A 12,598-nucleotide genomic window follows, 5' to 3' on the forward strand; every position below is an offset into this window, starting at 1 on the left:
GACTAGGGCCAGAGAGACAAACAAGCATTGAGAGAAACGGGTTTGAGAGAAGCCAAAAAGGAAAGCTATATTGAGTTAAAAATGGGATATATATATATAGTTGAAGTGGTTGCGGCACGCTTGATCCCTGCATTTAGTTTTCTTTTCTGGATTGTGGTTAGAAGAGGTTTTTCAAACACACAGGATTTAGCTTGCAGCTCTCCTTTGAAATCAAGTCTTGAGCCTGTGCAGGACAAGAAGGGGAAGCAACGGTACCAAAAAGATAGAGCTTGAACCCCCTAGCCTTACTCAATCAAACAAGGAAGGAGCAAGGGAGACAGAGGGATCCGTCCCCACCAGAGAAGGCTTTCCCCCCAAAGTTCATTTCTCAACATTCAATGGTTTTTACGGAGCCACAGGCCGCAATCCCGGCCATGTCAGCTCAAGAAGTCTCGCTGAGTCACAGATGGGAACTTCTGCCCTAGAGGAGTAGAGCCATTTTCTTTATCTCCCTTGCAAATGGCACTAAAAGAAGCCAGATGAGCGGGGGAGTCCATGGTGGGTTTTCAACATATCTCCTCTATTTATGAAGTTCAAGTCCCTAATAATCCAGGACAAATTGTATGTCTTCATGACGCTGTACTTTTTAAAACCTTAAAAGAATTAAAACAAGCGATTGCCACTTATGACCCTACTGATCCCTTTATCTTGAGTCTAGTCAAAATCCCAGGACAACAGACCATGGCACCAGATGAGTGAAAAGGGACAGCTAAAGCATGCCTGAAACCAGAAGATTGTATATTGTGGAAAGGAAACGTCTTTGAGTATTTCGTGGATCAGGAAGCTCAAAATGCTGTTCACAATTTAGCCATCACAAAAGATACGCTCCTTTTCCACAGCAGGTTTGCCACAGGAGCACAAGCGTAGTGAGAACCACTACTAAATCAAAACCAACATGGGGAAGGAAAATACTCACATTAATATCACCGTCATCGGACATGTGGACTCTGGCAAGTCCACCACCACTGGCCATCTGATCTACAAATGCGGTGGCAGCAACAAAAAATTTGAGAAGGAGGCTGAAAAATTTGAGATCGAGGCTGCTGAGATGGGGAAGGGTCCTTCAAGAATTCCTGGATCTTGGACAAGCTGAAAGCCGCGTGTGAGCGTGGTATCACCATTGACATCTGCCTTGGAAATTTAGACCAGCAAGTATTATGTGACCATCATTGATGCCTCTAGACATGGAGACTTCACCAAAAACCTGATTACAGGCACATCTCAGGCTGACTGTGCTGTTCTGATTGTTGCTGCTGGTGTTGGTGAATTCAAACCTGGTATCTACAAGAACAGGCAAACTCATGAGCATGCCCTTCTGGCTTACACACTGGGTGTGAAACAACTAATTGTTGGTATTAACAAAATGGATTCCACAGAGCCACCGTGCAGCCAAAAGAGACACGAGGAAATTCTTAAGGAAGTCAGCACCTACATTAAGAAAATCGGCTACAACTCTGACACTATCGCTTTTGTGCCAATTTCTGGTTGGAATGACGACAACGTGCCAGAGCCAAGTGCTAACACACCTTGGTTCAAAGGATAAAGGTCACTCATAAAGATGGCGATGCCGGTGGAACCACACTGCTTGAAGCTTTGGACTGCATCCTTCCACCCACTCATCCAATTGGCAAGCCTTTGCGACACCCCTCCAGGATGTCTACAAAATTGGTGGTATTGACACTGTCCCTGTGGGCCAGTGATTGTCACAGCTGAAGTCAAGTCTGTTGAAATGCACCATGAAGCTTTGAGTGAAGCTCTTCCTGGGGACAATGTGGGCTTGAACATCAAGAACAAGTCTGTCAAAGATGTCTGGCATGGCAATGTAGCTAGTGACAGCAAAAATGACCCACCAATGGAAGCAGCTGGTTCCACTGCTCAGATATTCTGAGCCATCCTGGCCAGATCAGTGCTGGCTGTGTCCCTGTCTTGGATTGTCACACAGCTCACACTGCTTGCAAGTTTGCTGAGCTGAAAGAAAAGACCAATCGCCGGCCTGGTAAGAAGCTGGAAGATGGGCTCAAATTTTTGATAACTGCTGATGCTGCCATTGTTGACATGGTTCCAGGCAAGTCCATGTATGTCGAGAGCTTCTTTGACTACCCACCTCTGGGTCGTTTTGCTGTTCATGATGAGACAGACAGTTGCTGTGGGTGTCTGTGGACAAGAAGGCTGCTGGAGCTGGCAAGGTCAGTCACCAAGTCTGCCAGAAAGCTCAGAAGGCTCGATGAATATTATCCCTGACCCCTGACACCCCAGTCTTAATCAAAGACCAGTCTCAGAAATGTTTTTCCCAATTGGCCATTTAAGTTTAATAGTAAAAGACTGGTTAATGATAACAATGCATCGTAAAACCTTCAGAAGGAAAGAGGAATGTTTTGTAGACCATTTTGGGGGGGCAGTTTTTAAGTTACTAGTTTTTAAAATCAATACTTTTTAATGGAAACAAACTGACCAAAAGTCTGTCACAGAATTTTGAGACCCATTAAAACAAAGTTGAATGAAAATAAAGAACATCTGTAACTTGGGCGGGTGCTTTTGCTAGCACAACCAGCTGACCTTTGCTCAAACATATGAGCAAACGAAGACAGCTGCCGCGAGCGCCTGGAGGGAACTTCCTTCAAGGGTGAGGCACCCCTTCATTGGCTTCCATTCTTCAGGGCCCTGATGAACCTTTTCGCAATTTTTCTGCATGTTTATCGCAAGCTAGTGAGAGGTTTGTAAGTGACAAAGAAGCTAGCAAATTAATAGTTCAACAGCTGGCCTTCGAAAATGCAAATCAGTGGCATAAACAAGCCCTAAGAGCCCACAAAAAGTGGGCTACTCTGCCTGAGATGATTCAGTCTGTGCAGATATTGGCCCCTCACGTGTACAGGGAGCTGCCTCAGCAGAGCTGTTAGGTTATTCATCCACAGGCAGGAGGAAGGGGAAAAGCAGGCTGTTTGCACTGTGGAGATGAGGGACATTTGGCCCGAAACTGCTGCGCTGCACCAAAGACAACACAGCCCTTATCCGTCTCTTCACTAAAATAAGTTCATGCACAAGACGTAGAAGAGGGCACCACTGGTCATGTAAACGTAGCTCTACAACTGATACCAAGGCTGGCCTATTCAAGGAAACTTCCACTGGGGCCAGCCTCAGTCTCATCAAATAATGAGGCACTTTCCCCTCCCTGCCACAAGCACTTCTGCCCGTGGGCCAGTGACAGCCAACAGGGGAGGCTTGGACCTCAGCGCCTCCTCCAGATTCCTACTACCTCTAAGTAGGGCCCCAAATGATTCCTCCAGGAGTCTGTGGCCCTGTGCCTCTGGGTGTGGTGGAAAGCTTGCCAGGCTGCAGCAGTCTCCTTTTAAAATGTCTCCAGGTTTTGCCTGGTGTCATCGGTGCTAAAATCAAGACTATTATTCAGTCTACCCAAAGCACTGCTCAAATCACCCCAGATACTCCTGTTGCTCCGTTGGTCATTTTTCCCTTGGCAAAATTGAAAAACTTACAAATAAGGGAAAGTCATCCAAGGGTTTTAGATCTCCTGACACCTATTGGGTTGAACAGATTAGAGAAAATCATCCCAAGATGGAGGTGACTATTAAAGGAAAAGTATTTAAAGGGCTATCAGACACAGGCACAGACATTTCAGTTCTTGCTCAGCACCATCAGCCTGCTACAGATTTACAAGGCTTGAGCAAGGTTTCTTACCCTAGCAGAACGCTAAGTTGTTAACTTGGAGGATGCAGAAGGCCATTCTGGATATTTCTCTCCTATGTCCTCCCCCATATACCAGTCGGTCTATGGGGTCATGATATACTACAAGGGATGGGAGCATTTCTGGCCAGTCCTAACTCCCTGCTGCCTCAGCAGATGCTGCAACAAGGTCTCCTTCTTACTCAAGGGCTTGGTGAAACCAATCTAGGGAGGAAAGAACCTTTTCCAGTTATTCCCTAAAGGCCCATTTTGGCATAGGCTGCTCACCCTCACATTCTCAGGAGGGGCCTTGATCTCTTCTCCGACCCCACGGAGGGCATGCAAGGTAACTTAGGTGTCTGATGATCCTGTCTGGGTTGATCAGTGGCTCTCACTCAGGAGAAGACAACAGCAGCCCATTCACCGGCTAATGAACAGATGACGGCGGGGCACCTAGAACACACCAGCGGCCCTTCATATACCCCAATTTTTATAATTAAAAAAAAAGTCAGGAAGATGGGGATTGCTACAGGACTTGCGCGCAGTCAGCCACACCGTGGAGCATATGGGAGCTCTATAATATGGACTGCCTGGTCCTGTAGCTACCCCTTTATATTTTTCCCTGATGGTGATTGAGTTAAAAGACTATTTCTTTTCTATCCCTCTCTACCCTGAAGATAAAAAACGTTTTGCTTTTAGCTTTCAACAGTGTTGTCTTACCACAGGGAATGGTGAACAGTAGTACCCCCACCCCATGCCCCCACACCCACGTCCACCTCGCATTCCCCTGCCACCCTGTCAGGCCTCTAGAAGTAGTGGCCCATCACATTCTTCAGTGTGAGCCTCTCTGTTCTTTGATTTATGAAGATCAAATCCCTTCTTCCACTGCCCATCAGCACCTTCCTTTCGTTTCCTGATATTCTGCTTTTGCCAGTCTTTTTTCAGACTGCCTTCCACTCGCCCCGTCCTCTCTCTGGGGCCCTCTTCCCTAACCTCTTCAACTTCGGCCTCTTTGTTCTCATTGTCTGCCATAGGGAGGTGTCTCTTCAGTCACGCTTGATTGGCCCAAGTCGGTTCACTCATCTTTGGCAGTTCCCGGGTCGTGAGACGCGCTGCCTCCTCCTTAGTTCTCACGCTTCCGGCCAGATCTGTCTCTTCTGCTGTCTATCAAGTTCTCGCTTGCCACGAACACGCAACCCATCCCCTCTGCTCACGGCCACGGCCACCTCAGCCTCTCCCACGGCCATGGCCACGGCCACCACGCCCTTGGGTAGGCCGGTCATTCAAGGGTCTGTCAGCTGAAAATCCCCCCTCGTCCTTCTCCTCAAGTGGCTTGCCAAATCTTGCACGAGGCGGTTGCGCTCCTGGCCCTTATCGTCCCTTCTCCCCGCAGCTGCTGCCCAGGTCCCCTCGCAGCGCGTCTTAGTCCCCGCTTCCTCAGCACCGCGCCTCCTCTTTCTCATCCACTCGCCCAAGCTGGGGGGCAGCGGGGTCTCACGCCCCTTCTGGCGATGCGGCCCGGGCCCCCAACGCAGCACCCGCCAGCTTCTTTTTTCTCGTTCTTCCCTGCGTCCAGCACCTCGAAGGCGACAGATCTGTGCTCAAATGCCTGGTCTAAGCGGTTGGTGACCATGCAGCGGAAGCCGTGATGCGGGTGCCCGGACTGAGGGGGGCTGGCGGCGCGCTCCTCCGAGGACCGCAGCCTGCGCGCCGCGCCGAGGGGGCCTGCCTCAGCCCTTGCTACAAGGGGCGCTTTAATCAGTTTGCAGTTAGAAGCTCTTTTCTTGAATAGGTGGGGAAGAACAGGCTGAGAAATATGTCAGAAAGTAAAATAAAGCCGCTTTTTAAACATTATTGTCTTTTTAGTCTTGAAAATTAGTAAATTGACTTTACTTCCCATTTATCTTGTAAAGAGCCTAGAAGGTGCCACTCTGTTCTAAGTAAAAAGCAACAAAAGTAGAATGAACATGTTCAATAAAATGCCCTGAAGCCATTTAAAACTATTTCTTACATATTACAGATTTAAGGTTTTATATTAATCATTAAAAATAACTGTATTTTTCTATTCCTACAGAAGGGAGAATAAGTCCTAATTTTCTCTAGTTTTCTGAAATACTGCAGGAATTAAAGCAAAAATCGGGCTCTCACAAAATAAACACACGAGGGGCTGGGGAGATGGCTCAGTGGAATAAGCACTTCCCTGACAAGCGCAAGGGCCTGAGTTCAATCCCCTGTTCCACCAAAAAAAAATAAATAAAAAATAAAAATAAACGCACGCGTGAGTGCTCCCTGTGGGCACAGCACTGTGCTTGTGAGAAGCAGTAAGAAGAGTTACTGACGCAAAAAGCGTGTGCTGAGTGTCTACTCAGTGCCAGGCCATGCTTGACGCCCTGGACATTCATAACAAAAGCATTTTTAGAAAAAATTATGAATGCCCAGGGCATTGAATACTTTTGATATGAAAATAGATAGATATGTGAATATTTTTCTAAATATATTACAAGAGTAAGCAAAAAGCCATAAGCAGTTTTTAGGCATGGACACAACCTAACATGCCAGTATACCCTCCTACAGAATACAGTATAAGTATTAAACCTAAGAAAATAAAGGCAAAGATCTTGAACAGTTTTCCATATTGCAAAAATCATTAAAAAAAACCCACACACACAGAAAAGTAAATTTGATGTAAGAGCAAGAAAAAGCAGAAAGACAAATTTTGCTAAAATGTCTACAATAATTAAAAAAATGTTGGAGGTCTCTTTTAAAAATCACTTTTGGAACTTTATATAATGATCTATAATTATGAAACAGTTTAGCTGACTGTAGAAACAATCTTTTCCCTATCTCTAAAACCTTTTTGCTTTTCTCTTTACATCAGTTTTTCTAGCGGTGACTATTGCGATTAAAAAGCAAGGCTTGGATCCCTAGTGAGATTGCATGAGAGGGAGGCTATTTTTCTTTCTTGACAGCCAGTGCAGACATTACATTTAGAGTTCATTAATAAGAATTTGCGATATCAGTGTGATGAAACTCCTTTATAATGGTGTTTGGAGAAAGCACAACTCTCACTAAGACTTCCAACTAAAGTGTTTCTGTCTCCTACAATAAGCGTCGGGCAGTAAAACAACAAGACAGACATTGCCTAGGTTCTTGAATTTCTATAATTTGACAGTCTGTGCAATTAATCAATTTCAGTTAACCATATAATCTTTGTTTCTTCGTCTGTTTAGTAAATATGAACTGCGCTCTAAGTACCATGCACTGTGCTGTAGCCAAGCCAGTACTAAAGAGCGCGTAATAGGCAGGTCCACTGGTGCACGCCCGGAACCCTAAACCTGGGGGAGAAGGCAGGCAGTTGCAGGTCCAGCCCGCCCAGGCGCTGAGCGCCTCAGCGAGATTCCCTCACAGCTTTGGAAGAATAGTTTGTTTACAGTACTGGGGCTAGGGAAAATAAGAGCTTTCTGCACTGAGCACCACAAACCCGTAGGAACCAGAGCAGGTAGTCTAGTCGGGGCAGACTGGCAGAAGTACTTTCCTACGTTATTTTCTTGCTCTCTTCTTCCGCTCTGAACGCAGGTGGAAGCGCAGTGAGCCAGGGATGTTTCCTCGCGCGCACGCATCACGGCCAGCATCCTGCAACAACAAGCAAAAAGGACACAGATTTATCTAACCAGAATTTTGCCTGAGTCTTGAGGACTAAAGGCAGACCACAGAGCTCTGTCTGACTGTGTGCTGGGGTGACGGGGGACCCGAGGGCAGCACCGCAGCGACAGCGACAGCGAGGGAGCCCGCAGGGCTCGCAGGGGCTCTTCCTGTGCCTTGCGCGGTCTGGGCCTCGGGTGTGGGGCAGGCCCTGAAGGGAGGGCCTTCAACGGGATGAGGAGGGAGAGGTTTTAGGTTTCACTGTCGGGTTTGCAGGAGATGGTTTTTCTGGCTCGTTTGAGGGAAGAAAAACTTCTGCTTCTGACAAGAAAAAGGGCTGAGAGAGCTGCAGGCCGGTTCCGAGGGCGGTTTCCCAGAGGTCTCCTCCTCCCGGTTAGCACCCAGCAGAGGACGTTCCAAGGTGCCCGATTTGGTGTCAGGACTTTCTCAGTCCCCAGAGCGTCAATCTCCTCCTCGGGAAGCGGGGTGTCCGGCCCAGGACCGGGAGCTGCGCTAGTGTGAGTCCGCTCGCAGGCTCCCCGGCAGGCGCGCCCCAGCTCGAGCCGTTCCTCCTCCGGCGCGAGCTCCCAGCGCTGCGTCAGCTCCTGCAGACTCCGACCTGCCCTGCCCTGCGGTGTCCGGGGCGGCCGCGACGAGAGCCAGCGAGCGAGCGAGCGAGCGAGAAGCGGGGGTGGCCCTGCCCAGGCTGGCTCCGAGGCTGGAGGGTGCAGGGCGGCCAGCGGCGATGCGTGTGCATCCTACTGCGAACTGTGGGTATGCAAGACCAGACGACGTGCTCCTTTTCTTTCAATGTATGTACTTTTAAGCGGCCATTAAGTTGCAAATTAAACTTCGTGTGTGCGCGCGCGTTATGAAAAAGTTCCTGAGACCCCCCCAAGGGAGCTGCGAGCCGAGAAAGCGTGAGAGCTTTTCGTCATGGGCCGGGAAGCCAGTTCTGTTTCCTGCTTCTCCAGCTTCTTTGCAGCTAGGAGTAGACGTGCGACCGCGTCTCGCCTCGCTGCGGCAGGCGCCTGCTGGGCCGGGGCAGGGAGAAGGGCTCTGCGGGAGCGTTTGGTTCCCCGACCAGTGAGGACAGCAGCAACACCCTCGGGGCCTCCGACAGCCCAGCTTCGGAACAAGAGAACGTGCTAAGCTCAGGACCGTGTGTCGCAGCCTCCTCTCTGGCTCGCTCAGGCCGACTGAGTAAGGTACGTGAGGGGAAATGTGTACAAGCTCCGTGTCACAACCCCAAAACACTCGGTGGTCTCTCTGCCTCTCCCTGCCTTGGTCAGCCCCAGAGAATGTGAACAGCTTCAAACATACGCAGGCAATAGCAGCAGAAACATAGCAGGAGCGAGCCCTCCATGATTCTGGTCTGCTCTTTCTCTACCCCACATTCTTGGAGGGCTTAGACATGGCTTTGCTATAATTCTCTATAACAAATCTGTTAATGTGGTTGGTTCTTTTACATACGATGCCATATTATTTATTCAAAATTATAGAAAGATAAATTCAGAGAGTTATGATGCCTAGAACATAGTGTTTGGGATGTAAATGACTATTTACCTAGTAGATCAACTGAGTCTCTTAACTCGCGAAGCTGACGCCTAGATCCTGCTTGTGTGGGGACACCCCCTCAGCGACCGTGAGGCTGCAGGGCACCTGTCGCTAGCGCAGCAGTCGCTCTGCGAGCGCAGCTCTCCCTTAATCCCAGGTAGAGCACAAGCGTCTGCGATTACGCCACCCGGTGCGCGGAAGGCGAGGGTTGCTCTCCCTGAGACACGCACACCAGAGTCCTAGAGAGCGCGCATGGCTGAAGGGCCAGCGTGGGCGAAGCACGTGACGAAGTCTGTCCTAGCACGTGCTGGGCTTACATTATTCACACAGTACAAAGTTTTTCCTAAAATAGAAAAATAAAAATCACTGAACCTCCAACGAGACGATAATGACCGAAAGACGTGCGCCCCGTCCTACTCCAAGCCACAGTTGTTGGGGATCCCAAGATTCATGCGCTCCATGGCGCGATCTTCAACAGCTTCTCCAGGAGGGATTGCCGCGGATCTCTTGGCTTTTCCATTGTGACGGGCACCACAGTCTTTTAGAGTCATCGCCATTAGGAGGTCCCTCGAGGGAGAACGCAGGAAGACATAAATGGTCACTAACAGTTTGTAAGAGTTACTTTTAGTAGCCTTCCCTACAAACTTTGGGTCTCGGCCATAAGGGTGACTTCTTGTAATTAATTTTTTGAAACAAGGTTGAAAATAAACACAGGTGAGTTTATCTAGCATCTAACTGAACAATAATATCGTCCTCACCATGTCTACATGTGGTTACTGAAAGAAAATGAGTGTCTTCACGAGATTCAGCGCAGTTTATGGTGGAGGAAACTACAAGTGTGCTCAAGAGGCGCGGCAGGTGAGAGGAGCCGGATGCCACTTGTCTAGGCGATTAGCATCATCTTCACGGTTGCTTTGGGAAAGTACTTGTTCTCATGAGCGAAACCCGCTCTCTCAGGCGCAGGTGTCCCTGGTGCCTCCTCCCACACCTGCCCCTGTGGAGGCTCGTTGTGAGCCTACCTTATAATCCTTTATCTGTTGCATATTTTCATTATGTTAAATCTGTTCCCCTAGTGCGCTCAGGTATGGATGCTGACAGGAGTTGAGCAAGCGGCCCGGAAGGGTGGAATCTTCAGCTCGGTGTGTCTCTTCCTTTCTTTTTTTCTCTTTAAGGTTTACTTTATGCTGTCTCCAGTCCTATGCCACCAGGCGCTGCTCACACCAGGGGTGTGTCTCCCCGCCTCGGTGAATAGTCATCCAGACCCAGCCAGAACAGTGCTAGCCTATCCGCAGGCCCTGCTTGTGCAGGTCGACTCCACAGCTAGCCAGCACACCTGCAACATCTTTTCAAGCTCAGAAACGGGCTCTAGCCTCCTGTTTCCTCCACGCTTCCCCCGCCTTTCTGGGCCTTCTCGCCTTAGACCCGACCCATCTGCAAGCCCTGGCTGGCCGTTGCTGCTTGGCTAATGCCTCAGCTTCCCTCGCTCCATCATTCACACCACATCCAGCCTCGCTGCCACAGTGGCCGCCCTTTGGGATTTGAGATGCTCATTCCCTCCCATCTCAGGACCTTTACATGCAGTGCCCCCTGCCTGCTCCCCACACCCCAGTCTCCTCACACCCCACTTCGCTAGCTCTACCTCATTCTCCAGAGCTGTCTAAGTCTGCCTCTGTGAGGAGGGAGGCTGCACTTGATTCGGACCATACTAACCCCCCCAGGGACCCTGAAAACTCACAACTGAAATTAGCATCAATTTCGCTGTTATATTATAGCCTTCATGATAGGACCGATCCAGTGCTAGTCTTTGCTGAATCGCCAACATTAATCTATCACTTGATATTGATCTATTCTATGAACAAATAAAAGTGAATAAATCCTATATAATTACCTGGAATGATCAGGGAAGGATTTGTGGAAGAGAAAGCTTTCGAGGTTTAGCAATATGGAAACAGCAGTGGTAGTGGGGGTGGTTGCCTCGGAGGCCCGCAGATGGCGTGGCCATGGGCTCTCAGGAGCAGACAGGTCACCCTGGGGGCAGGGATGGACCACTGGAGGCAGGAAGGAAAGGTGAGGCTGCAGAGATCAGCACTAGATGGTCCCAGGAAGCCTGTCTTGGGTATCGGTCATTCATTTCCTAGTTGATAAGGAAAACAAGGAGGATGTATATCTATCTTAACTATTTTGTATATACAGATGCGTCTTGTACTATGAATAACCACTATGAAGACAACAATATGCAATGTACTAATTATTGAAACTGTCCTACTAATCAGTTTTGAAACTGTCTCATTGCTGTTTCTCAATAAAATTAATTTTTAAAAAATTCTAAAAAGAGGATACTTCCTGTACCGAATGAAAGGAGAAAGCGAACACATGTAGTGTGCTGCTTCCTAACTTGACAATACTGTGGGCAAGAAATAATGAACTATTAAAATGAACTGCTGATTACAGGAAATAAGTAAAAAGGAAAAGCAAGGCTAGAAAGACTGATGTGCTTAAGGTGAGCTCTGTGAGGAAAGAGAACGTATTTGGGGAGACAAGAAGAAGGGAGAGGCCAGCACGCTTGCAGGGGTTTCTGCGAGCCAGCCGCAAGGATGGACAGCCTGGACTTAGGGGTGCCGAGGGGGGCGGGGGAGGAGCTCATTTTGTAGCGTTGTTGAGCTAGGTTTTAAAAACATTATCTAGGCTGTTGTATTCCTGGCGTGGACGTAGTAAAGCAGCGACAGAGGCATAATGAAAAGCCTCAGCTCTGTTGAGACTTTATATTTACATTCCTGGTAATTTCCTTAATCTGTTGACATGCTTTCATACCATAAAAGTATGTGGACAAAGCAGTGCTTGAAGCCGTAGCATAAACACAGAGTGACTTCTCGGGGAAATCATTCACAGAAAATCTGAGACAATTAGCACCATCCAAGCTAAACCCCTCTTCCAACTTAAAAAACATTTTTCTTGTTAAACAAGTAGAAATTTATTATGAAAAAGAATGCAAGACTCACACAGACTTTTCAATGACACGCTCAAATTCAAAGAACTCTGTGGCTGGCCAGCTGCGTTCAGGGTTTTCCTTCTCGCCACAACCGCTCAGCCCTCAGGTCAGGCTCGCCTTGCTAAGTGCGTTGTCCCCACCGCGAGTCCACATCCTTCACCTGGTGAGTGGCAGCAGGAGAGTTTTAATCTACACCTTCCGAGAGCCCACCCTCTGGACCACTGCACTGCGCACACTCTTTAATAACTTAGTCTTCAGATTTTAGTTAATACTACCTGTAGCCTCACCCACTGGTAAATCACGACACACAGCCACATGCTGGCAGCTGATATTTTGCAGCAAAGCTTTAGCAGGGGCTCCAAAAAATGGAATCAGAGTGCGCAGTCCTTCACGGTGCTTCAGAGAGGTGAAGGTGACAGTCACAAGGGAGAAAAAATAGCAGTGCGATGTTTTCTAGGTCGCTGTCCACTAGCTAGGGGGCTGGGCTAAAAGGCTCAATTTACGCTGCAATCGTTTAAAAGATAGAGCAAGCATCATTTTCCTGTTCAAACCCTTCAAAGAGTAGTATAAATATTCTTCACAGTCTGATCTAAATGCTGAGCAACTAATCCCTATGCAATCTCAGTTAAAAAATTTAACTATTCAAGTGAGGAAACTGGGGGACGCCGCTGGGAGGGGCGTGGGGCTCCTCCG

At 48.4% G+C, this 12,598-nt stretch overlaps 1 long non-coding RNA gene and 2 pseudogenes across 2 annotated transcripts; 1 reads left to right on the forward strand and 2 right to left on the reverse strand.

The window, feature by feature from the left end:
• The first annotated feature begins 934 nt into the window (after positions 1-934).
• LOC111818245 lies at positions 935-4,459 on the forward strand (annotated as a pseudogene).
• Positions 2,512-5,530, reverse strand: LOC111818252 (annotated as a pseudogene).
• Positions 5,531-6,672: 1,142 nt separating this feature from the next.
• LOC111818253 lies at positions 6,673-12,352 on the reverse strand. 2 transcript variants are annotated; one of them, XR_002822277.1, is made up of 4 exons: positions 12,181-12,352; positions 11,916-12,065; positions 10,805-11,050; positions 6,673-7,350 (listed from the first exon to the last, which is right to left on the reverse strand). It is a non-coding gene; the product is annotated as an uncharacterized LOC111818253 (long non-coding RNA). The 2 variants fall into 2 exon arrangements; XR_002822278.1 differs by lacking the exon at positions 10,805-11,050.
• Between the last annotated feature and the right edge of the window lie 246 nt (positions 12,353-12,598).

Source organism: Octodon degus, unplaced genomic scaffold, assembly GCF_000260255.1.
Source record: "Octodon degus isolate 3935 unplaced genomic scaffold, OctDeg1.0 scaffold00084, whole genome shotgun sequence".
Lineage (NCBI taxonomy): Eukaryota > Metazoa > Chordata > Mammalia > Rodentia > Octodontidae > Octodon > Octodon degus.